Source organism: Chelonia mydas, chromosome 9, assembly GCF_015237465.2.
Source record: "Chelonia mydas isolate rCheMyd1 chromosome 9, rCheMyd1.pri.v2, whole genome shotgun sequence".
NCBI lineage: Eukaryota > Metazoa > Chordata > Testudines > Cheloniidae > Chelonia > Chelonia mydas.
In genome coordinates this window covers 12,669,526-12,693,888 of record NC_057855.1, presented here as the reverse complement: position 1 = coordinate 12,693,888, position 24,363 = coordinate 12,669,526, and the positions used below count along the sequence as shown (strand labels likewise).

At 43.8% G+C, this 24,363-nt stretch overlaps 1 long non-coding RNA gene across 1 annotated transcript; it reads right to left on the bottom strand.

Moving 5' to 3' along the window:
- Positions 1-1,300: 1,300 nt before the first annotated feature.
- LOC122461665 lies at positions 1,301-23,936 on the bottom strand. The gene is made up of 3 exons (XR_006283750.1): positions 23,538-23,936; positions 4,213-4,325; positions 1,301-1,585 (listed from the first exon to the last, which is right to left on the bottom strand). It is a non-coding gene; the product is annotated as an uncharacterized LOC122461665 (long non-coding RNA).
- Positions 23,937-24,363: the final 427 nt, after the last annotated feature.

Below are 24,363 nucleotides of genomic sequence, written 5' to 3'. Positions count from 1 at the left end.
AGACTCTCACCCAAAACTTTCCTGCCACACAACAGAACCACTAACCCAGGAACCTATCCTTGCAACAAAGCCCGTTGCCAACTGTGTCCACATATCTATTCAAGGGACACCATCATGGGGCCTAATCACATCAGCCACCTATCAGAGGCTTGTTCACCTGCACATCTACCAATGTGACATATGCCATCATGTGCCAGCAATGCCCATCTGCCACGTACATTGGCCAAACTGGACAGTCTCTACGTAAAAGAATAAATGGACACAAATCAGATGTCAAGAATTATAACATTCATAAACCAGTCGGAGAACACTTCAATCTCTCTGGTCACTCGATTACAGACCTAAAAGTTGCAATTCTTCAACAAAAAAAACTTCAAAAACAGACTCCAAGGAGAGACTGCTGAATTGGAATTAATTTGCAAACTGGATACAATTAACTTAGGCTTGAATAGAGACTGGGAGTGGATGGGTCATTACACAAAGTAAAACTATTTCCCCATGTTTATTCCCCCCTCCTCCACCCCTCACTGTTCCTCAGACGTTCTTGTCAACTGCTGGAAATGGCCAACCTTGATTATCACTACAAAAGGTTCCCCGCCCCCCGCCACTCTCCTGCTGGTAATAGCTCACCTTAAGTGATCACTCTCGTTACAGTGTGTATGGTAACACCCATTGTTTCATGTTCTCTGTGTATATAAATCTCCTCACTGTATTTTCCACTGAATGCATCCAATGAAGTGACCTGTAGCTCATGAAAGCTTACCCTCAAATAAATTTATTAGTCTCTAAGGTGCCACTAGTCCTCCTCTTTTTGCGAATAGAATGCTACTCTGAAGCCTGTTTCCTGCCATGGAAGTTCTATGACCTGATCAGATATAAAATAATCTCTCAGTCACGATATATCAAGAAAGTTGCATTCTCACTTTTGTAGAAGAGAACAGACTATGTAAATATATTCTAACGAACTGGCTTGTGTGTACTATTACTTAATGCCCTGCATAAAGTCAGAACTGGTAAGTTTTACACAGGGACCTTTCACCATGGAATCTAAGCACCATACTCAATTATGTGTCATAGGCCTTATACTGCTGAAGTAAAGATGACCTCACATTCAATGACTGTGGTTGTGGAGCACAGAGGATACGAGTTTCATCTTTGCTGTCACAGCAAAGTTCCAAGTTGCTAAGGAGTGACGACCACAAAGGTACTAGTGTGTTATGGATCTGTTATACAATATAGTAATTCCAGACGTTATATATATGATCTAGTCCATAATTTATTACATAGACACCGTTTTTAGTTTTAGTTACACATACATTTTAAAATATGTATCTTTGGCTTTTCTGATCTTGGGATTTCAAGTGAAAGAAATAGTCTCTGAGTTGACTATTGTAATTTCCAAGAAAAGTTACTTCTGGCAACAGTAAAGCAGAAACACTCTTATGCTGGCAACTGGAAGACCAAGCTCAATAGACAGTAAATAGAACCTGGTGTGTTGGAATTTGTTCCATTACTAGTCCATTCATATTTGTAGAAAGATCTTCATTCTCATTGTCTGCAAAGGCGGCTTTTTGAGACTTTGAATCTGAAGGGAGAAAGGAAAACTCAATAAGCAATATCAACAGTTGTCCTATAGCTTCAAAAGTGTCTTTCCCACCAAACATTTTCCTTCCTAGGAGTTTTGATGGAAACATTCACATTGTGTTAAAGAGATCTATCTGTTTTTTCAGTACTGGGTCCATGGAAGATTAAATTGAATTCTAAGAACTTTCAAGGTACAATTCATTACATAAACTCAAACAAAATAGCCAAAAAAACACAGTCTCTTGGCAGAAGACTCTAAAAGGTTTTTGAGAGTTCATAGTAAGGAAGATGTTATCAACATTATCACCAACACCAGGTTGGTGAAGGCATATTTGTTTGTATGAAACAGAAATCAAAGATATACAGCTGGGAACAAACAAAAATATTTGAAATATAAGTCACAAAAGTGCACTAAATGGCAGGTCAAAAGAGCTTTTTGGTAGTTTGACAACTTTTAGAATATGCAGATCTCTAGAATCTGAAACTGCTGCTGTTGTTCTTACAGTGAGATGACAAACTCATATGGTGTTTTCTTGGCATCAGATTTTCAAAAAAGCACAGCTCCCATTTACCGCGCATGGTGAAATCTTCTCAAAATCTCTCCACCTGTGTCAAAATGGGATCTTTTGGATGTGGAGCGCTTTTGAAAATTGCGGGTGCTGAGCAATTCAAAATCTGGCCGTGAGCTCTTTAAAAATCTGGCTCTTGCTGTAGAGATCAGCCAAAAGCATAGCAGCACTGTTGTTCTGATGAATCTGAGCTAATAAAGATGTATAGGTCAAATGATACTCATCAGTAGGCGCTCCATAAATCAGTTAAACAAAAAAAAAACTGTGGAATTCATTTATGTTGGCCATATTTTCAAGTTTTAAAACCAGATCCGTTTTAATGCTTGCCCTAGTGTGATTTATTTAATGTGAAACTCAAACGCCAAGAGTCTGATTTTCAGCTCACGTAAATTAGCATAGCCCAATTAAGGTCAATAAAACTACATTGATGTACACCAGCTGAGAATCTGACCCATAGAATTTCAGTTACCAGACTCTGAAGATAGCACCTTACGTTCCAATCAAACATTTTACAGGATGTGCTTGAAAAAGCTTGTTTTTTTCAGAATCTTTTTTTTTAAATTAACTAGGCCAAATTCAGAAGGACATATCAGGTGGCAAACGAGGAGCACAGGAGTGCACAACCAGCATCGTCACAGTAGACCTGTCTTGTTGCACCTGATGGATAATGCAATAATAGGGATTTTGGCCTGAAACAAATTAAATGTTAATCTTACATGCATGAAAGAGAGAGGCTTTTGTTTTTGATAAACTGCTCATGCTGTGAGCATTGTTAGCAAGCAATAACATTAGTGGCTCCAGTTCCCTCATTTATAATTAGGATGACACATTTCAGTTACGTATTCAGTAGGATTGTAGATTGTGTGGTGGCTCATTTTAGCAGCAGGATTTTAATTCCATCGCCCACTTTTCATTAGCAGGGAAAGTAGAATGCACTACACAATTCACTGATGGGGAGAAGTGCAAACAATGATAACATTTAAATCCAGCAGAGGATTTAAGAATGTCAAAGCCTCAGCTGTCCAGCTGGCACAACCACGACTCAGAATATGCTGACCTGACCCAGCAAAAAAAAAAAAAAAAAAAAAAAGGCTCTCCCCACTTCCGCCAAATGTTAAAGTTAGCCTCCTCTGTAGAGCCATAATCCACAGCAACTGTTGATAACTAAGGACCTGGGAATAGGGTTTTAGTTTGGGGTTTGTTTGTTTTTGTCCAGTGTTTGGCACAACAAACAGAAGAGGAAGGACGAGTTAGTGGTTAGGGTACCAGCCTAGGAATCGGGAGACCTTGGTTCAATTCCCTGCTGGGACACAGAGCAGGACAAGTCATTTAGCCTCCCTGTGCCCCACTTCTCCACCAGTAAAAGGAGGATAATGGTAGTCCCCCGCCGCACAGAGGTGTTTATCCTCACAACACATTAACAGATTGTGAGTTGTTTAAATACTAAGACGATGGGGGCCACGTAGGTATCAGATCAACAGAATTCCTCCATTTCCAGAGATGATTCAGTGGCACTAAGGTGGCAAATAGATACGATTTTCTTTGTACCTCTCATTATCTATCAGTAAATACCGTAACTTCAAAGGGTGTTTCTTGTGTGGGGGAAAAAATCCCACATGCAGCCCTTCATGATATCTTCCTTCGTTATCTGGGATCCAATTAGCTATGGGTGTTAAACTCATACCAAGTCAGACCACTATACTGAGCTCCCTTTACTTCATGGCATGTTTTAAAGAGCAGATAAACAACTGTTTCATGGTCAGTTGGGTCCTGCGAAATAAAATTGTTTTGACCACTATATTCCTCTACCTTACAACTAAAGGCTTTTGTGATAACACCAATGAGCTAGCCAAGCGGCTTGAATCCCACATCCCCATCTCGTGGGACGCATGCCTCTTACCTTCTTAAAACTGCCAATCTAATTCATCTAAAACTGGCATACACTGCTATTTCTGCATGCTGGCATTTCTCTTTCCCATGTGAATTGTGGGAAATTATGTCTGTCTTTAGGCAAAGTATAATACAATAGTTTGGTAAACTTCAGTGTACTTAAAATTACATTTCTCCTTTTGCCCAGGCATGTTTCAGTCACAGATTGATACCCTCAGCTCTGATTTGTTTTTCCAGACTCCTGGATGTCACTCAGGTGCTTGTGCTTCTCGGGTTGAAATCCTGGAAAGGCAATGAAAGTTTTGGCACAGACTTCCACAGAGCCAGAATGTTACCCCTTGCCTTGATCAACACTCAACTCATTTACAGTGCTGCCCACAAGCTGCTGGAACTAGGGGTGTCGGAGGGCCGCCACACACCCTGGCTTGATGTGGTTTCCATTATATACAGGGTTTAGAGTTTGCTTCAACAGCTCTCAGCACCCCCACTATAAAAAAAGTGTTCCAGCTCCCTTGTTGCTGCCAACTTTTTGAAATAGGCTTTGAAATAGCTCTCACAGCTGCAGAATCCTATCCCAAATCTTTCCCCTATCTCATCAGTAAAATGGGAACCCATGCTTTGATTATCAGTGAGCGTGGGAGGGCTCTGGAAGGGGTATTTCCTGTAAAGGTAGCTAGCTCTCTTGTCAGTTAATTAGTGCTAAGAGTCTTTCCCTATTAAACCAAACTCCCTCTTTGAAACTTCTCCCTCTTCGATATATCACATTTTTGGAAGAAAGTTTTGCTATTTAAACAGCTGCCAGAGTGTTGCAGACTGAAATAATTGCAATTTACAGTACTTACTAAATCATTTCTCCACTTAAAATGCATGGGACAGACAAGGCTCTAAACTGACATCCTGTCTTTTATGGACATTAAAAGGTTTGATCTCATGACATTCTTGCAAAAGCATCCCCGGTGCCCTGTCAAATCATTCCTACGGTGCAAAGTACTTTACAGGCACAGACCTAATGATAAGAACCAGCAGAGTTTTGTACAATCCACTGTGTAACTAGTACAGCTGAGTTAGAGGAGTTAGCTCAGAATCAAAATCATGGTGTGTGAAACACACGGCGCAGTTGCAGAATGTTTGCAGCTCTTCAGTAACACCAGCATGGAACACAGAGAAGGAAAAGGGATCATCCTCTTTTAAAGAAGTATTAATTCAACACCGATCACACAACTGGAGGTGACCTTCGATACAGGAAATGGTACAGTCTGCTTGAGTAGAACTATTCCCTTAGGACATTCCTTTTGAACACCAGCTAACACACACTTGGCATAGACACAGGCCCAATTCCTCCGCTGGTGGATAGAGCTGTAACTCTATTGAAGTAAAGGGGTTAGGTAGATTTACAATTGAGGACCCGACCCATGGGTGCTGCTTTGACAGCTCAGGTATGGGCCTAAACTCCCCATATCCATCCACCAACTTAACACGGGGAACAAAGGAAAAGCAAATTCACGGCCAGTCCATGTCCTCCAAAATAGCAGCAGGGCCAAAGAATGATAGTCAGACTCTTCCTTCATTGGTTGAACCCCCTCTGGTCCCACAGGCAGGCGCAATTAGCAATTACCAATTTTTTTTTTTATTTTAAAATCTCAGTGACTTCTTTTCCATCAGAAAAATCTGAAAAATGTTTCTTGAAAAAAAGGCTGATTTTTTTTCCCCATGAAAACATTTCCACGCGTTTCCCACCAGCACAACTGCAACCATGGCCAGGTCTACCCTAAAGAGTTCGGTTGCCCAGCTACATCGCTCAGGGAGGTGAAAAATTCCCATCCCCCAGCGACATAGGTAAGCCAACCTAACCCCTGGTGCAAACAGCACAAGGTCAATTTATAGAATTCTTCTGTTGACCTAGCTACGTCCTCTTGGGGAGGTGAATTAACTACAGTGGAGTGTCTGCTGAAGCATCACAGTGGCACTGATGCAGTGTTTCTAGTGAAGACGTAGTCTACGTTGGCACCGTAACAGGTATGCAGCTGGGATACCTGGCGAAGTTACCACCCACTCTCCTGCTTCTCACTCGATTGCCTGTACATCTGGCGTGAAAGTCTTGCCCAATTCAAGTCGATGGGAGTCTTGCTATTGACTTCAGTGGGGCCAGTAGTCCCCACCCTCCTTCCATGATCACCATTCACCTCAATTAAAGTGCTGCCAGCTTTCACAATATTATTCTGTCTGGTGTCACTTGATGTTTTTCTTAAAGCCCCAGCTCCTAGAGTCATGTGATACCATGGGACCCTTGGCTTTAATTAAAATAAAAATAGTTTCTTCCCCCCCAGCCACACACACACACACAGTTGCAGATGAAAGCTTGAAAATGTGACCTTCCCAAAGGGAATTAAAATGAACCCAAAATTTATTTCTAAACTCATTTTTAAGCCAGCCTCCTAATTTTTAATGTTTGGCAATATTATACATTGCAACTCTTCAACTTGTGATGTACCAGTTAGCACATTCTGTAGCTTTGTTCTACACCCGCTAATATTGTTTGGGCTACCCACTTCCATGCATATTTTTCATTTCCATTAGCAACTGTTCATATAGATAGCTGCCTGGAGAGTGGGATAACCTTTCTTAGGGGGCAAGAAAGGACACAATAAACTGCTCTTCCAGGTCTTTCATTTTCACAGAGTATAAGGGTTTGAAGGAACCTCTGAAATGAAAGTTTGTCTATCACAATCTTTATACTTTTACCCATTGAGGGAGCCTCTTCACTCTGTCTTAGTGTTCAACTCTACGGACTCTGGGCATCTCTCTATGATGAAGCAATCTGCCATTAAGCAGGCGGCAATGGCAGATTGCTTTATGGCCACTGAATTTGATACTCTGTAGCGTAACTTCCATTTTATCAGGCCACTTCCCTGGGGTCTAGGACAGAGACCTGAAGGGGAGACATAGGAAGCAGGATGTACACGGGGTGCTGGAACTAGGGGTACAAAAGGTGCTGCCGCACCCCTGGGCTTGAAGTAGTAATAACAAACACCAAATACATTTTCCATGGTTGTATGTTGGCGTGCTGGCTTCTTCCATTCTCCTGCCCCACCCTACTATAGAAACACAAAACAAGCCACTCTTGCCTTGAAGAAGTATCCCTCTAAAGAGGGAAAACAGCATCTGCAACTGGGAGCATAGGAAAAGCTGGCAAAGCCTGTTCCGTGTTAACTTGGGAGACACCATTTTGAATGATGGGAGTGGCTGTGGGGACAGCAGCTGATTTATAATTGCATACACATGGTGAGAGGAATGCAATCTTACAGCTGCCCATTGGATAGAAAACAGTAAATACCAACTTGGGTTTATGCTGTTTCTTTCCTGTTCTTCTCTTCTATTCCTTCTTGTTATTAGTTGTAACATGGTAACACCCAACTGAGATCAGGGCCCCATTGTGCCAGGCACTGTACATACCTATAGTAAGAGACTGTTCCTGACCCAAGGAGAGTACAATCTAAACAGACAAGAGAAACGAAGGTAGGAGGGAAAACAAGCACTGAGATTTTCCGAAGGTTATAGAGTAGGTCAGTGTCAGAGGCAGGAATATGAAGCCTAGGTCTCCTGACTCCTAGCTAAGTGTCTGAGCCACTAGACTAGTGCTGCACAAACTTTTCCAGTCGTGCCCCCCGCACCATTAACAGAATCTGTCAGTGCCCCCACACCCAATACTGTACAGCCAAGACTTCCTCACCAGTAGCAATGTGGGAGGAGCTGGGGCTAGAGACGGAGCTGGTCTGGGGGCAGAGAGGGAATGAGGCAGAGCAGGGGGCAGCGTGGAGCTGGGACTGGGGGTGGATCTGGCCTGGAGGCAGAGCAGGAATGGGGCCTGAAAGAGGTTGAGGGCGGAGCTGGTCTTGGGCCAGAGTGGGGATGGAAGCGTGGTGCTCCCTTCCCAGCTGCAATGGGGGCTGGCCTGGGCCCCACTGCGTGCCTCCCGAATGTTCCTCTGCACCCACCTACAGGGCCACGCCCTAAAGTCTGGGGACCATGGCACTAGACTATGCTGCCTTCTCTTCACTGGTGATGGTAGCCCCTCCCTTCACTCTAGCCAGAGGAGGTTAAGGGAACATATAGGGTTTAATGGAGAAAGGAGACTAAGGTGGAAGGGCCTGACAGAAAGAAGCCAGAAATTAGAGGAGCCCTAAGTAGGACAGTTCAGTACAACAGAAGCATCCTCTATTTTATCTGGTGGAACTTAGCCTTTTAAAAGAGGACTATCAGAGAGAAAATTACAATATACTGATTTATCTTTGCTTTTCCTCCTTCCACTTAACTAGTAGGAGCCCCTACACCCACCTAAACCCATGCCAGCTTAGTACATAACTGACACTCTCCTATTTTCATCAGATTCAAGGCAGGCTAAAAGATTTAGAAGTCTCTCTCTTTGTGGAATCCAGGCTTCTTCTAGAAAAGGTCCACTATACATTGATTTTCACTTGCACTGTCAGAGCTGCCACTTGTGGTTATCCAAGACCCAAGCTAAAGCCAGCTGCTTTGGAGTTCAATCTACGCAGTGATAAGGCAATACTGAAGTGTAACTACATACATGTAACAGCATCTGACTGAAATTCCAGTCCTGCCTCTGGATTTCCCTGCATTACCCTTCCGATAAAGGGGAACCAATCACTTGTAAGTCAATTATAAATTAGCTGGTCAAACCACTTTGTGGCATAAATTGACTTTTCCCTCCCCTAACGTTTTAAAACAGTGAAGTTGGAAGCGTTGTGTGTGTGCCTCCTGCAGAATGAATTATGGTCACTAATATACCAAAACTCACAGTGCAGCAACCTAACGCAACAGCCAGCTGATCTCAAAGGACCGATTCTGTTTGCTCTTTGTCCCAACTTTCTTATATCTATCTATAACTTAAAAAAAAAAAAACAAAAAACAGTGGCGCAAAAACAAAACTCAACTGATTGCAGAGTCAGCTTTCTACCCCCACTTGATGGAATAACGATAGGTGGATCTATGGATAATTGGTAATGTGCAGACCTCAGAAGATTCAAAGTCTGTACTTCAGTATGGGTAATCATCCCAAAGTTCAGGTGCCCATCCAGCTATCCAAACCACTGAGCCCATAAAATTGCACCTGACAACAACAGATTTTCTTGCACTGCTTTTATTTTATTTTATTGCTTTTCTTCCCACAGCTGCAAACAATGGTCCCAATCCTGGAAACACTTGCATACATAAGTAACTGTATCTACCTGAGTTGTTCCATTGAACTCAAGGAGATTACTTAACTGTGCAAGTGTTTGCAGGATCAGGGCCCAAAAGTTGGGGAAAACTATCTGAAAAATGTAGTGCCTCAAAATTCAATTCTTTTCAAGATCAGTTCAAAAGACGGAGAGGTGGAATTTTACATATTTTTTTCCAAACCAGACTGGCTATTTCTAATGACTATATATCTTCCAGATAAGCCAGATCCAGGTGTTTCATAGAAAGAGAGGCTACTTCCCAGTCTGAGGACAAGCCTACACTGCTCCACAGTTCCAATTATTATAGGGGTGTGAATAGCAGTGCGCACCAAAGTGCTGCTCTGTAACTCCCTCATGTGGACACTGCAGGTATGAGCCAAAAGGTTCCTAGTTTGCATTAATGTACTCCTGTTTGAAGAGGACTAGGAACGTTTTAGTTTGTACCTGCAGCCTCCATGTGGGGAAGATACAATGCAGCCCTTTGGAGCACACTGATAGTCCTGTTCTCATATTGAGGAAAAATGTGTAAAGAAACCAATATTATAAAAAAAAAAATCACATAATTGAAAACAACCCCTGGAGGAAGATTACTTTAAATCTGTGACTTACATTGGCTGTATGTGAAATGAAAACAAAGAAATTATTTGGTGATTAAATAACATCAAGCAAAAGTAACTCCCTTCTGGACTTACATGTTGCCTCTAATCACATGAACATTCATACACATCCCTTATCACTCAGTCACACACTCCAAAAACTGAAATCACAAAACTAATCAACATTCATAATAAACTAACTCACTACCATTAAACCCTCCATCACCTTTTCATTACATTTCCTCATTTTAAAAGTATTGCTTAAAGGAACAGCACCCCGGTCTCCCCTTCTCTTTAACAACAAACAGTATTAACAGAAGTTATGTAAAATATTACTGCTGTCATTATTGTCCTTGTACAAGCCAGCCGTTCTGAATAGCATCACTTCCCAGAGCAACGAATCTAAATGCAGAGCTAGGACCAAAAAGAAGTGGGCCAGGGGCAAATTCCACTATTAGTTACACCATTGTAAATGACAGCAGAATTTGAGCCCTTGATTTTAAATCACATCAATGGAATTATTGTTACTAATCATTTTGTGATAGGGATTGGGAACACATACTAGTCGCTGTACACACACCGAACAAAAAAAGACCCTTCCCCTAACTGCTTACAATCTCTTTACTCATGTAAGTAAAGTTATGCATGTGCATGAGTGTATAAAGGGTCAAGACCATAATTTACTTAAGCCCCACAATAGTCCTGCATTTTACAAATGGGGAATTAAGGCAGGTTTTCCTAGTAGGTCAGTGACAGAACCTATCCTAGGACACCGAGGTGAGATTCCTGCCCTGCTCTCACCCCTTTATAACCAGGTAAAAGGGAAGAAGTTGTGTAAAGGGGTGTCTAAAAGCCCAGGTCCTGACTGGGGGAGAATTTCCCCCTTCATAGGAACTGCAGCAGACAGCTATAAGGATGCCCTTAGAGGACTCCACACACACACACACACACGCGCGCCCAGGCAAGGGGGTATGCCAGGGGCAAAACTGGGGGCAGGAGGAAAGTGTTGGGGCAGGATCACAGCACAGAGTGCTATGGAGATTCCAGGCAATGTTGTGGTGCATGGGGAGACTCCAGGAGCCTGCTGGTAATTTAGACAGGTTCCCAGTCTAAGTTGTACCAGGGGCCTCTGCAGTCCCTGGAACAGCCCAGAATTGTGAGCTTTTACCAGCACTCCTTCCCCCTGGCCTGTGAGTTCTTTGCTGTTCCTCTTAGAAACACAGCACAGAATCTCAACCCAGGAATTTTGATGATCCACTAGAATGCACAGCTTGCCTGGAACGCAAATCCTTCCCTCCTCTTCTAAGCAGACGCTGTGTTGCCACTGCCAGTGGAAGGCTGAGCTTAGACCTTCATTCCTGCTGTGCTGATGACATGTTGGGCAGTTCCGTTCCTCCACCGATTACAGTCGCTCACTAGTTGTGGTAATTCTTCCCAGGTGATGCCAGCTGATTCAATATCTTCCGTCACTGTCTTCTGCCAGTTCTTCCTTGGCATTCCTCCATCTTTTCTCTTTCCTTCCTCGAGTACCCAATGCTTGCTTCCCATTGTCCAAATGGTGTACCTGTTCCAACCATGTGAGCCTTCTTTGATATTTTCGAACATGCCCTGCTCTGTCAGTTTCCCTCATTCTTGCTTTTGTTATTTTGTCTTTCCATGAAAGTTGTAGTATTGTCCTCAGCCATCTGTGATGGGCAGCCTCCATCTCTTTTTGTTAGCCACGGTCATCGATCAAGTGTCTCCTCCATGCAAGAGCACGCTCAGAACAATCACATGATATAGTCTGACCTTTAGTTTGGGTGGAGACCTTTTTGATCAGGTGTTGTTCATCCTTCCAAAAGTGGTGTTTGCTTCTCCTAATCTCACATGACAATCTTTATCACAGCCACCTTCCAATCTCATCACACTCCCCAGATAGTAGAACTCTCCTATCTGCTCAATTATTTTTCCCATCCGTATACAAGTTTGCATCTGTTGTTCAGTTTCCTATCTTCATAATCTTGGCTTTTTCAGCATTTATTTTTCAGTTTGGTTTTTGTTGCTTCCTGTTCTACCTTGGATGCAAGGGCAATCATTCCATTCCACATCATACTTAGTAAAACAATGTCTTCAGCAAAGTCAAGGTCACGTAACACATCACGGTGGGCATAAAATGGGTTAGCGCAGATGAATTTTGTTTTCCACTTCACCACCCAATGTACTGCTAATACAAAGAGGATTGCTGATCACACACCCTTGTGTAACTCCAGTCGCAATAACAAACTACTCACCCAAGCCTTATCTCATCTTATTACACATCTACTTTCATCACATAAACTCCTTATTATGCTGATCATCTCATCTGGTATCCCATACACAAATAAAATAATCTAGTTTAAAATAAGAAATGTCTCAATTGTGTTGATTAAATCCCATTCTTGTATAGTTGACAGTAGCAACAACAGTACCTTCACCCATGTAGCACTTTCCAGCCAGAAATCTCAAAGTGCTTTATAAATATGAACAAATTTAATCTCACATCACCCCAGTGAGATAGGTAAATTTCCATTATTCAGACAGGGAAACCAAAGCATATAGCAATTAAGTGATTTGCCAAAGATCACACAGCAGGCTGTCGGAGCTGGGAATAGAATCCAGGTTGCCAAGCTCTTAGTTATTTTCATGATCCATTGCACTGCTCTTCCTTTCCCCACATTCTCCTTTACATTTTGGAATTGGGTGTGCTCATCACTCATCAACCATTTTTTCCATGGATCAGCAAATTATACAGGTGAGGGAGTTCTGGTCATGTCTCATTACACCCATTTTCTGTCCAATCAATATCTACATGATAGGTCTACACGATAAGTCACTTCCAACTATGGCCTCAGATATTACAGTAGTTGTTGATAAGGAATTCTCATCTCAGCGAGCTATATGTATTGTGTTTTCTCACTCAGATAGTCTTTTTAGGGAATTAAATTTTGAAAGAGACACAAGAACCTTTCTTTCCTATGACAATGAGTACAAACAGCCAGCATAATGAGCTACAACAATTTTGCATAACAAATACACTTCATAAGATACTGTATAATATGCATCTAAGCACTGTAAGATGATGAATACTTTGGATAATTAAGCAGAGCAGAGACTGTAAATAGAACAGAAGAAAAAATTAAATAATCCTTGCTGAGGTGCCTTTTCGATCTATAAATGGAAATCCTAGGGGGTGGTGTACATACTAATCTTTTAGCTTTAGCTTGTCCTCCTTTCTTCAGGCATGTTGACCGAAGTTTCAGGTTGCAGTTGTTTTAATTTTTTACCACAGTCATTGACAAGTTGTATCAAGTTATTTAGGCCCAATTACGCAAAGGTATTTAGGAGCCTAACTCCTATTGAAATCAAAGGGAGTTAGGTACCTAAATACCTTCTGCGGATCTGAGCTGTAGTCATTTCTTTCATAGTGGGCTACAACACATCACCAACCTGGAACAGTCAAATATCATGAGTCTGGCTTAAAAACATGAGATTTAAAAAAAATAATAAAATAGTTGGGTTCTTTTTTACTTCCTTGCTTGTTTTTTAGCCTCTAGGTCAGGGGTCGGCAACCGGTGGCACGTGAGCCGATTTTTAATGGCACGCTGCGGCCTGCCGGGCCCCAGCCGCCGGCCCCACTCAGCCTGCTGCCGAACCCAGGCCGGGACCCCGCTGCCTGCCCTTCTCCGCCCCCCGGTGGGGGCAGGGTGAAGAAGCTTGGTCCTGCTGGCTGCTGCTGCAGGGCAGGCGAGCTCCCCCCTCCCCCGCCTCTTCCCCCAGCGTGCTGGGTTCCTGCCCCTCCTCCTCTCCCTCCCTGCTGCCCATCCACTGATGGCCCTTGCCAGGGTGGGGGAGAAGCGGAGCCGCAGTGCGCTCGCTGCTCCGGGGAGGAGAAGAGGTGGGGACGGGGCCGTGGGGACGGGGCCGTGGGGAAGGAAGGTGGGGACGGGGCCTATCCCCTCCAGCCCCCTGCCATGAGCAGCTCAGGGCAAGGGGCTGGGCGCACCCCCATGACCCCAGCCCACACCCCCAGCCTGCTGCCCTGACCTCTGCACCCTCCTCACACGACCCCAGCCCCCTGCCCTGACTCATGCACCCCCCTCACAAGCCCCCAGCCCCCGCTCTGATCCCTGCACCTTCTCACACACACCCTCAGCCCTGACCCCTGCACCCCCCTCACATACCTCAGCCCTCTGCCCCGATCACTGCATCCCCCCACGACCCCAGCCCTGACTCCTGCACCCTCCTCATACATCCCCAGCCCCCTGCCCTGACTCCTGCACCCCCACACATACCCAGCCCCCCCACACCCAGTGCCCTGACTCTTGCACCCCCCACATTCCCACCCCCACCCTGAGCACCAAACGGGAGCTCCTGCACCCACCCCCCACATTCCCGCCTGCACCCTCGCACCAAATGGGAGCTGCCCAGGTAAGCGCTCCACACCACTCCACACCCAAACCTCCTCCCCCAACCCTGAGCCCCCTCCCTCATTCTAGCTCCTGGCTAGACTTACACCCCAACCCCCAGCCTGCTCCTTCACCCCCAGCCCTGTGCTCAGTGCACTCCCACCCTCAGCTCAGTGCAGAGAGAGAGGAAGCGAATGGGCTAGAACCAGGGAAAAGGTAGGTACCCACTCTATGTGGGCAGGGCCGGGATCCCAGACTGGCAGCGGGCTGAGTGGGGCCGGCAGCCGGGACCCTGGCTGACAGGGGCCAGCGGATGGAACCCCAGACCGACAGCCCCGCTCAACCCACTGCCAGTCTGGGCTTCTGGCTGCCGGCCCCTTGCTAGCCGGGGTCCCAGCCGCACGCCCCGCTCAGCCTGCTGCCGGCCTAGGTGAACGGAACCCCAGGCTGGCAGCGGGGTGAGCGGGCCGGTGGCGTAAGATCAGCATTTTAATTTAATTTTAAATGAAGCTTCTTAAACATTTTGAAAACCTTGTTTACTTTACAAATGACAATAGTTTAGTTATATAATATATAGACCTATAGAGAGAGACTTTCTAAAAAACGTTAAACTGTATTACTGGCACACGAAACCTGAAATTAAAGTGAATAAATGAAGACTCGGCACACCACTTCTGAAAGTTGCTGACCCCTGCTCTAGGTCATACTTGCTTTATGTTTCAGGCTTTTCTCTGCAACTGTGGGGGCTAGATTTTTTGTTTCTATGAGAACCTCAGCTTTCATATAATCATGAGATCCCAGCAGCTGGGGCTTTAAGACAGACACTAAAAATCACAACAGTAATGATAAAATTACTAGAGTTGGCAACACAGAGCCAGCCTTTCTCTGAGGGCACCTGTTAATTTTACTTCTGTCATGAGAACGGTCAACATGGATTTCATTATTTTAGCACAGTAACACAGTGACATCAGGGCCCATTTGTGCTGTTCTTTGGGAAGGATGGAAGTTTTGCCTCTTATGCAGCAAAGATGGGACCAACAGAAAGCCAAAGCATCCATGCCTAGCACCATGGAGTCCCACTCCATAAGTAGGGCTCCTACATGTTATGGTAATAAAAAATAATAATAATAATGTGTAGTACCCCTTTGCTTCTCTAGGGCCCCAATTCCTGTTCCCAACTCCTAGTGCATGTCTGCGTGGTTCACATAAGGAGACCATGGAAAAGTTTTAAGTTATTTGTATTAAGATAGTCATGAAAACATTTCTTACCAAACAACCCTGCAGACAGACATCAAAGGCTACATTTGCAAGCCTTGTTTTTTTTCCCATTTTGTGTGTCATTCCAGGAAAAACGTTATGAAACTAAGTCTTTTACACAGTAACAGCCAAAGGTTAAATTCACATATTTTACTGCTGACTTCACTCATCTTAACCTTTGAAGCTTGATTGTGAAAATCCCTTGCTTTCCCACATAAAACATAGAAAAATTCAGGCAACTACAGCATTTGAGATTACCCGGGGATGTTCAAAGATGTACTACCTTTCTCTCTCTCTACCACGCATTTTCCAAACCACCTCTAGGGTCACATTCCAAAGCCTTAGGGATCTGGGGGAATCACGACCTGAGAATTCAGAAGTGTTGTGCCGGGCAAAATGATTCTCTCTTTATTTTATGAGAGCAGATCCTCAGCTGGAGTGAATGGTCATAGCTCCCCTGACTCGACAAGGCATTGGTAAGTGAGAGCCAGGGGTGGTAAATTCTGAAGGGAATGGGCTCTTTGTTTCCAGGAGAGGAAGAGAGGCTGTAGGAGTGGGTGGGTGTGTTTTCAACCATGCTTGGACACCACAAGTTATTTATACTAGATCCAGTTGCAATTAAACAGACGATGCCACAAAGCAGGATAACATAATCAGAATGCTCCTAGGACCATCATATCCCTCAGCTAACACTGGCTAATGAAATAGGGAGTTACAGGCATTTGAGCATCCGACCCTAGTTCCTAGCAGATGTTTGTATGCCATACAAGGCCACCCAGCACCTATTCATGGAAACACTGGAATAAGAGGGGAAGTCTGAACAAAGCCTCCTTCAGTGAATGCATCCGATGAAGTGAGCTGTAGCTCACGAAAGCTTATGCTCAAATAAATTGGTTCGTCTCTAAGGTGCCACAAGTCCTCCTTTTCTTTTTGCGGATACAGACTAACACGACTGCGACTCTGAAAACTGTGCTTAAGATTTGCCTAGCTACAGACAGAGGCCTCAGGCCTATTTCTAAGACAACCTCTCCATTTCAGTAGCTACTATGACAAGCCACCCATAAAGAGTTGGGGTACCTCAGCTTTGAGCAGTGAGAGCAAAGTAGAGCAGCTGGGCAGGATCTTTTTCAGCTCCTGCTGCTTCAGTTTGGAGAAGCAGGCAACATCAGCCCTCCCCTCCCAACTCCCACCGGCTCTAGGTGATCCCGAATGGATTGGAGAGGGCAGCTACTCTAGGTCACAGCTGGGGAAGCATCCACAAGGTTCGCCCTGAAGAGTAAAAGAGAAATCAGCCTACTGATGGATACTGGAGAGGAGCCTGAAAAGAAGTTGTAGTTAGCAGGCTGCTCACCTGAAGACACACAGGATGTATCTTCACTAGGGAAAATAGTATGTTCTTAACTCGAGTTAGCTAAAGGGAGGGAAAATCCTAGTGAGGAAAGGCAAGAGAGTCTGTAGTTTTCACAGGTTTCAGAGTAACAGCCGTGTTAGTCTGTATCCGCAAAAAGAAAAGGAGTACTTGTGGCACTTTAGAGACTAACCAATTTATTTGAGCATAAGCTTTCCACAGTATGCATCCGATGAAGTGAGCTGTAGCTCACGAAAGCTTATGCTCAAATAAATTGGTTAGTCTCTAAGGTGCCACAAGTACTCCTTTTCTTTTTGTAGTTTTCACATGTGTTTGCAGGCCCAGTTAAGGAGTAGCAGGGAAAGGTTTACCTTGACCTGCCAGCTTCTGTTAAACTGGAAAATACAAACTGTCTTGTCCTCACTAGGTTTTTCCCTCATGTTAGGCGTGCTCTCACCTCAGGTTAGTTTTCTCCCTAGTGAAGACAAGGGCTAGGGGCAAAAGGGCATCCTGGGAATGGTGAGTGAGAGGGGGTGGTAGATATCTGAGGAAAGGAGCTCTTTGTGTTAGGGTGGGGAAGAGTGGCCATAGGAGTGGGTGGGAGGTCTGTTCAAACAAATGCAGGACTCCAGAAAGTTTCTAATTCCATTCAATATTCTCCAACAAGGGCTGCTGTTCAGAACAACCAGGGCATTTTTCAGTTTGGGTGGATCTCCCCAGCAATTTGTACATTCCCATCAGGAGCACCAAATGATCCTAGCATTAAAAATACACCTGTGTTTTGCATTGGATCTGAAGCCAAACTGCCCTGTAGTCTTCCCCGTTCCCCTCCCCCCACTTCTTGATTGTTGTTCTAGGCAGCCTACTCCTTTGGGAATAGCCCTGGGTATGCACAGGAAGGTGGTATTTTCTCCACCATCATTGCCTCCAGACCAGATAACATTTTCATTCCAAAAATGTAAATATTTGTGGCAAACCATCAATTAGAGAAACAAAGGCGAGTTCTGAGCTATGAATGGAAACGTGCCTGCAACTGTTCCTCTCTTGTCAAACGTGTCACCTCATACTTCCTAAGGGGTCTGATCCTTCTCCTGATGCATGCACATTAACGGGAGCTGCACGCATGCATCCAGGAGAGAATTAGACCCCTCAAGGGTATAGCAAAACCACTCAGCATTATTTTGCAGCCTTACAACAATGCTCTTGACAAGAGAAGAGATGCAGAAACACATCCATCGATGCCGTTGATAGCATATGTCAACATCAGTGCTTTCCATGGTTATAAAGCATTTGATTGAATAAAGGGCCAGGCAATGAACTACAGGAGTGGGTCAATCACACGCCTTGTATGCCCTGGAGTTTTACACTTCACCAAATTGGTGCCATGAGCTACATACCATATATTAGCGGTCACACAAGCAGAGGAAATATTTAATTGTATTTTAACAGTTGCTCCTTCCCCATTCCCATCAGATCCCACAAGTCCATTGGATTGCCACACAATCCTTGCTTCTTGTGTGATCTCAGCATGGATAAATGAGCCTGAGATATTAAAATGTAATTTGTTCAGATCTTTGCCTTCAGGGCGAGCACTAAGATACTGCCATCAGCCAGAAAATTTGTGATCTAATTTAGAAGCAGTGAGGCATGCTATCTTTTCTTTGAAGCTTTGGAAAACAAAGCCAGGTTCTCATTTTTATATGGTCTATTACTTTTTTTTCTTTTAAGCAACAAACAACGTTCTTCCTTGCATTGGAGCGCACCGGGCTAGCGTGTGAACATATTTTGCTGTGAGCTGCTGGCCCAGCACATTATTCTCTGTCACACCCAGGATGGCAGTTATTATATTTTGATTATGAGTTTGCATGGTGTCTCATCACCAAGTGGTCTTAACTGCTGTTTGTGATTGTGGCTCACATACCGGGCCAGAAAGGAGGATGGTGGGTTATTTTGATCCATTTCTACCACCAGCCAGCCTGTTAAGTATTTAAATGGCTGTTCTACAATTTTCTTGCACTTCTACAAAAGTTCTTACGTGGGTTGAACAGAGTAGAGTGTTATGGCTGTAAGCGGGGATGGCCTCAGATGGTCTGAGGTTCAAGTTTGGTTCAGAGAAACATCCGTGTTTCAGCAGTTTCTCCAAACCTCTTGACTTTGCCAAATCTGGGCTAGAAACGTCATAAAACCAGGCTGTCTCATGGAGTGAGTGAGTGCGAGTGCTCCCCTCCCACCACAAGATTTCTAGTACATTCTGCTTCTTCCAGGCAAGCGAGAAATAATGAAGGAAGAGATGTTGTCACTAAATTTTGGAACTTACAAACAGAGACTTTCCTAGGAGTCACAGCATGGGATTGAGAGTCTTGACTCGTGTTGTACACTCAGCTTTTCCATTGACTTGCCATGACTTATTCAGCAAGTCTTAAGTCTGGCTGTATCTCATGAGAAGTGCCATGGCACATCATACAGGTAGGCCATCTACTCCATTGTCCTGGCCCTGAAGGTGATCAGATGCTTCAGAGGAAGGTGAAAGAATCCCCAGCAATGGGCAATTACAGAATGACATGCCGTAGGGGAAGTTTCTTCCTAACCCCCATCAGTGGTCTCAAATCATGGTGGATAAGAGTCCTTGTATATTTTGGGCGGAATTTTCAAAAGTACAAAAGGAACTGGATACCCAACTCCCATTGAAATTCAATAGGAGCTGGTCACCTAACTCCCCTATTAAGTAATTTGAAAAGCAACTCTTTCATCCTTATGTAAATAAGGCTAATTATTTTTAACATCTTCAGAAGACTCTTACGAAAAGAACTGGTCAGGAATTATTAAATTAAACTCGTTTTTTTCCTGTCAGAAAATGCCAATACATCAAAACCAGCACTTTTGGCAGGGCAGGAAAGGATTGGTTTTGATGAATTTTTCAACTTAAAAGATTGGAGAAAAAGTTCTGAAATTGTTGCAACATTTCATTTTGACATTTTTGAAGCAAAATATTGGAACGAATTCTCTGGTTCAAAATGACGTTTTCTTCCTAAATTTAAGCTAGTTATAGTAAAATTAAAAAGTGATAAAAATGGACCCAATCTAGATTTTTTTTTTTTTTTTTTTTTTTTTTTTTTTTGAGTTCACAAAAAATTTTTAGGTTTACTTTTTGCTCTAATTTGGGATGGGAAAACATTTCAAGCTCTCGAATTTTCATCGGACAGGAAAACCATTTCCTACCAGCTCTACTTGTGAGGCTTCCTGAACTGACACTTGTAATGAGCTTTGAGATCCTTAGTAGGGAGATGGGGTGAGATTCCCAGCTCGAGTAGACATGCTTGTGCTAGCTCTCATTGACCTAGTGAGCTCAAAGTAGTAGTGTAACCATGGCAGGACAGCCCGTGGTGGCATGGGTTAGCAGCCCTGGTTATGGTATCCACAGGATTTGTACTCATGGCAGCTAGCTGCTGCTACACTATTGTGTCCAGCATGATAGCTCAACGCATGCTAACGTGAGTATGTCTACTCAATCTGGGAATCACACCCCCAGCTCCCAGGGCGGACATACCCTTAGATTAGGGGAAGCAGTGTTTCCTAGTAGATAGAGTACTGGACTGGAACTTGGGAGACCTGGGTTCAATTCCTGGCTCTGCTCCTGCATTGCTAGGTGACCTTGGGCAAGTCATTTCACCTCTGTGCCTCAATTTCTCCATCTATAAAATGGTGATGGTAATACTTAACTCCTTTGTAATGCACTTTGAGATGTATGGCTGAAAAACAGTTTATAAGAAATATGTATTATTAATATTAGAAAAGGGCAAAGTAGTAAAGTAAATAAAATGTTATTCCGCTGTCCATGTCTGCAGGAACCTCAGAATGCAGAAATACACATATAATAAAAAATGGCACAAACCCCTAATTAATGGAACCTTTCAGAATCTCAAAGCAGACTCCGATCCTACAAATATAACATACCCAGTGCGTGTTATATGTTTCCCCAGTCCCCCGACCAACAGAGAATGAATTTGCTACCATTCTCAGGTGTCAGGAAAGATGACAACTGTCTCCCAAAGACTTGATGCATGTCTAACTTTCCCATTAACTTCAGTCAAACTACACTCCATGGATCAAGTTAAGCAGAATCAGGGCCTACATGTGGAGAGGGTTTTTTGGAAAATTATTATATCCAAATCAATTCCCCCATCCTTCATTGTAACTACCACCAATTCAGAATTTCTGAATGAAGGACTAATCTAATCCAATAGAATTTGTTGCTTTTTCCCTATTGAAACTCCCAGGAGGTAAAACCGCTAATTTATAAAAGTCTTGCTGATGTTGTGAAATTCAGCATTTTTCATCTAAATTAAATGCAGCTTAACACAAATGACTGAACTATCCATGTTTCCAGGCTTTGAAGTAAGTCAGACATTCAGTGGATTCAAACAGACACAAACCAAATCCCCTTCGTGAATGCTAATTTCCTGAGAGCTTCTTAACTATACAATAAAAAGGTTTTCCAAGCTTTTTTATATTCCACCCTGCAATTCAACAGTAATACTGGCAGGAAGGCAAATATAATTCCACAGCAAATGTATTGTGGTAATGTATTAACAAGTGAGAAATAAGTGTTAGCGGCTTGTATGGCAGACAACGTCTGCACCTTCAAACAACCTTAGCAATGACAACAGAAATCCATCAGGAACACATTTTAAAATTCCATTCACCTACTACCCGAGGTTCTGTCTAACTTAAAGTCTCTGTTGCAGAGTTACTACAGAAAAGCAATTCAGTCTGAAATTACATGAAATTGGGCACCTCCAGTAAACATTTACATGTTTGATTTCACCATTCAAATATGATCTCCCAAGATAAGTGGTTCTTGAGCGCTGGCTGCATAGAGTATAACAACCTAGGGCAAGGTGAAGAGGAGGAACAGCATGCTTGGATAGTTGCAGGACACAGCGATCCCACAAATACAACTGTTCCCTTTTTTCCCTGTTGGCAGGGGGAAAAGCTGCAGCATTAGGCAATTCCTATTCTTCCTCCCTCTCTAAATCTAGTGTGAAATCCATTCAAATTATTTAAAATAAAGTAACTTTGTAAAGGCCTGACCCAAAGCTCATTGAATTCCATAGAAAGGCTCCAGTTGACTTCACAGGGCTTTGGATCAGGCCCTAAATGCTGGTTTGCAAATACATGCATGTCAGTTTCTAGGAACAGGGACAAACTATTCCTTCCACCTCTTGCCCCCTCCTCCGAAATTATATCAGAGAATCTAAACCCAAAAAATGTGTTCTCGGAGCATATCATTTAGTGTTATATTGTACTTCTCTAAACATATTTGATATGGCTGGTGATTGTTCATCATGAATATAAATACCATAACCCACATCTCAAAATAATACACTCCAAACCCCACATTAAAATAAAAGTTGCACAAATTGTTGCTGGAAAATTATACAGCCATATTACCAGTATTTCAAATTGTACTGATTAAGTCTTCATAGACCCAACCCATTTTACAGAGATAATTAGGTATCTTATGAAGCCCTGGTATTATAAAATCAAAAAAGTACCATTCTAAGCAGTGTCTGCCAATTGATACCATTTCTGGGATGTTTCTAAATCACGAGTGCCACCTGGTGGTAGCTTGTAGAAACTGCAGAGCAGCCGAAAACGGATGAAGTGTCATTTGGTTTGGATTTTCAACATTGCAGGGTACTGGCAACTAAACATCTTTTCTCCTGCTCCAGAAACATACTGGAGATCTTGGGGTGGAATCTGCACCACAGCCCAACTTGTTGATTTGTCTTGGTTAGTCTTTGGTCATTAAGTGCCTGATCTTCAGAGTGACTAAGCACCTACAATTCCAGTTGAAGTCAGTGGGAGCTGTGGGTGCTGAGCACCCCTCAATACCAGGCTTTAGGGGCTGACACTACAATTTGAGAGCACTTCCTGAAAGATGCCGAGTGCCCTTCGCTTCCGGTTGCTTCTCGAAGGATCAGTCAGTTGGCTTTTATTTAATGGAGGAGAAGAAAAATTGGGTTGCTTGGGAAACAATCTGTCTAATCAAGGTCCACAAAATGCCTGTATTGTAACTACACCTTAACACGTTCCCTGTACTAGTTATTGTTATTGCTTTTTGAAGGGTAACCCTTCTGCCCGTCAGAGTTGGCAGCAACAAGGGGCGGGTTCAGTATCGAGGGGTTCCATTCCAATAACACAATGCAAAACCGGCTCAAGCCCCCACCCAGCGACCGGGGACAAATATATACCACCCCCCACCCCCCCCGGTGCCTCTAAGAGACAATACTTCCCCTCTCGCAAGCACAGAATCTGAGTGTAGCAAAAGGCTTTTAATAACAGAAACAATGTGGCATTAGGTGGGGGAAAGACCACCAACAGGATTCATAACTCAAACCATGAGCAAAACCCCAACCCAAGCAAATTGGGCCATGTCCTTTCCCTTTAGTTCTTGAGTCCAACAACCCAAAAGGCACCCAAAGTCCCAAAAGTCCAACAACCCCCAAAGTCTCTGTCTCTGTCCTTGGTGAGTCCAGAGTTCAAAATTTCATCTGCAGTTTTAACCCCCCCTCCAGCCTGTGTGGAAATGGGTGGGGGAATAAAGGGGCACCTTACATGCTCCGACCAACCTGCCTCTCCATGGGTTTCTGCTGCAACCTTCACCGCCAGCCGCTCCTCTCCATCAGGTGCTCCTCTCCAGTAGCCGTCCTGCGAGCCGCTCCACCAGCTACTGCTCCACGGTAGCCATCCTGCAAGCCTCTCACCAATATATCTTCAAGCTGCCTACTACCTAACACAGTACTCAGTGATTTCAGCTCATAGTAGGGGAGCCCCAGTGCTGGTGCAACCATTGGCCCAAAGTGAATTCAGCTCTGCAATCTGTAACCAGACTTCTAATGGAATCAAAATTAGCTCTGCTATTACACAGTGGAGAGTGGAGTAGGTACAGTTAGCATTTAGGGCGCTCAGAAGGGGCCCATACCACAAGGTACAAGTGCCTGTCCCCAGTCTCTCTCCCGTCACTGAGTTTTGGAACCCATGTCCCTGGCCTAGCAAGTGCTACTTAGTTGATGGTGAGTCCCTCCATCATAACAAAAAGCCAAGTACAGTTCCATTGTCCTTGATTCACATAATCAGGACAACAACACTTTATTCTTCCTGCCCCAATAACAGAGAAACTGGGGATCCCACAGCAGCCAAAGTGACCATCTAGACGGGGTGAGTGTGCCTATGCAAATGAGATCAGCCCCTGAAGTTCTTTTCCACAACCTGCCACAACTCACCACCAGATGTCAGGGTAGAGTTCATCCTGACTCTGCTTACAGAAGTGTTGGTGTAGCCATGTTACTCCCAGGATATGGGAGAAAAAAAAAATCTCATCCATCTTCTATCAACTTCTGTTCATGAAGGAGAGAAGCTTTCAGGTTCCACACTCTCCAGACTCAGCCCAAACTG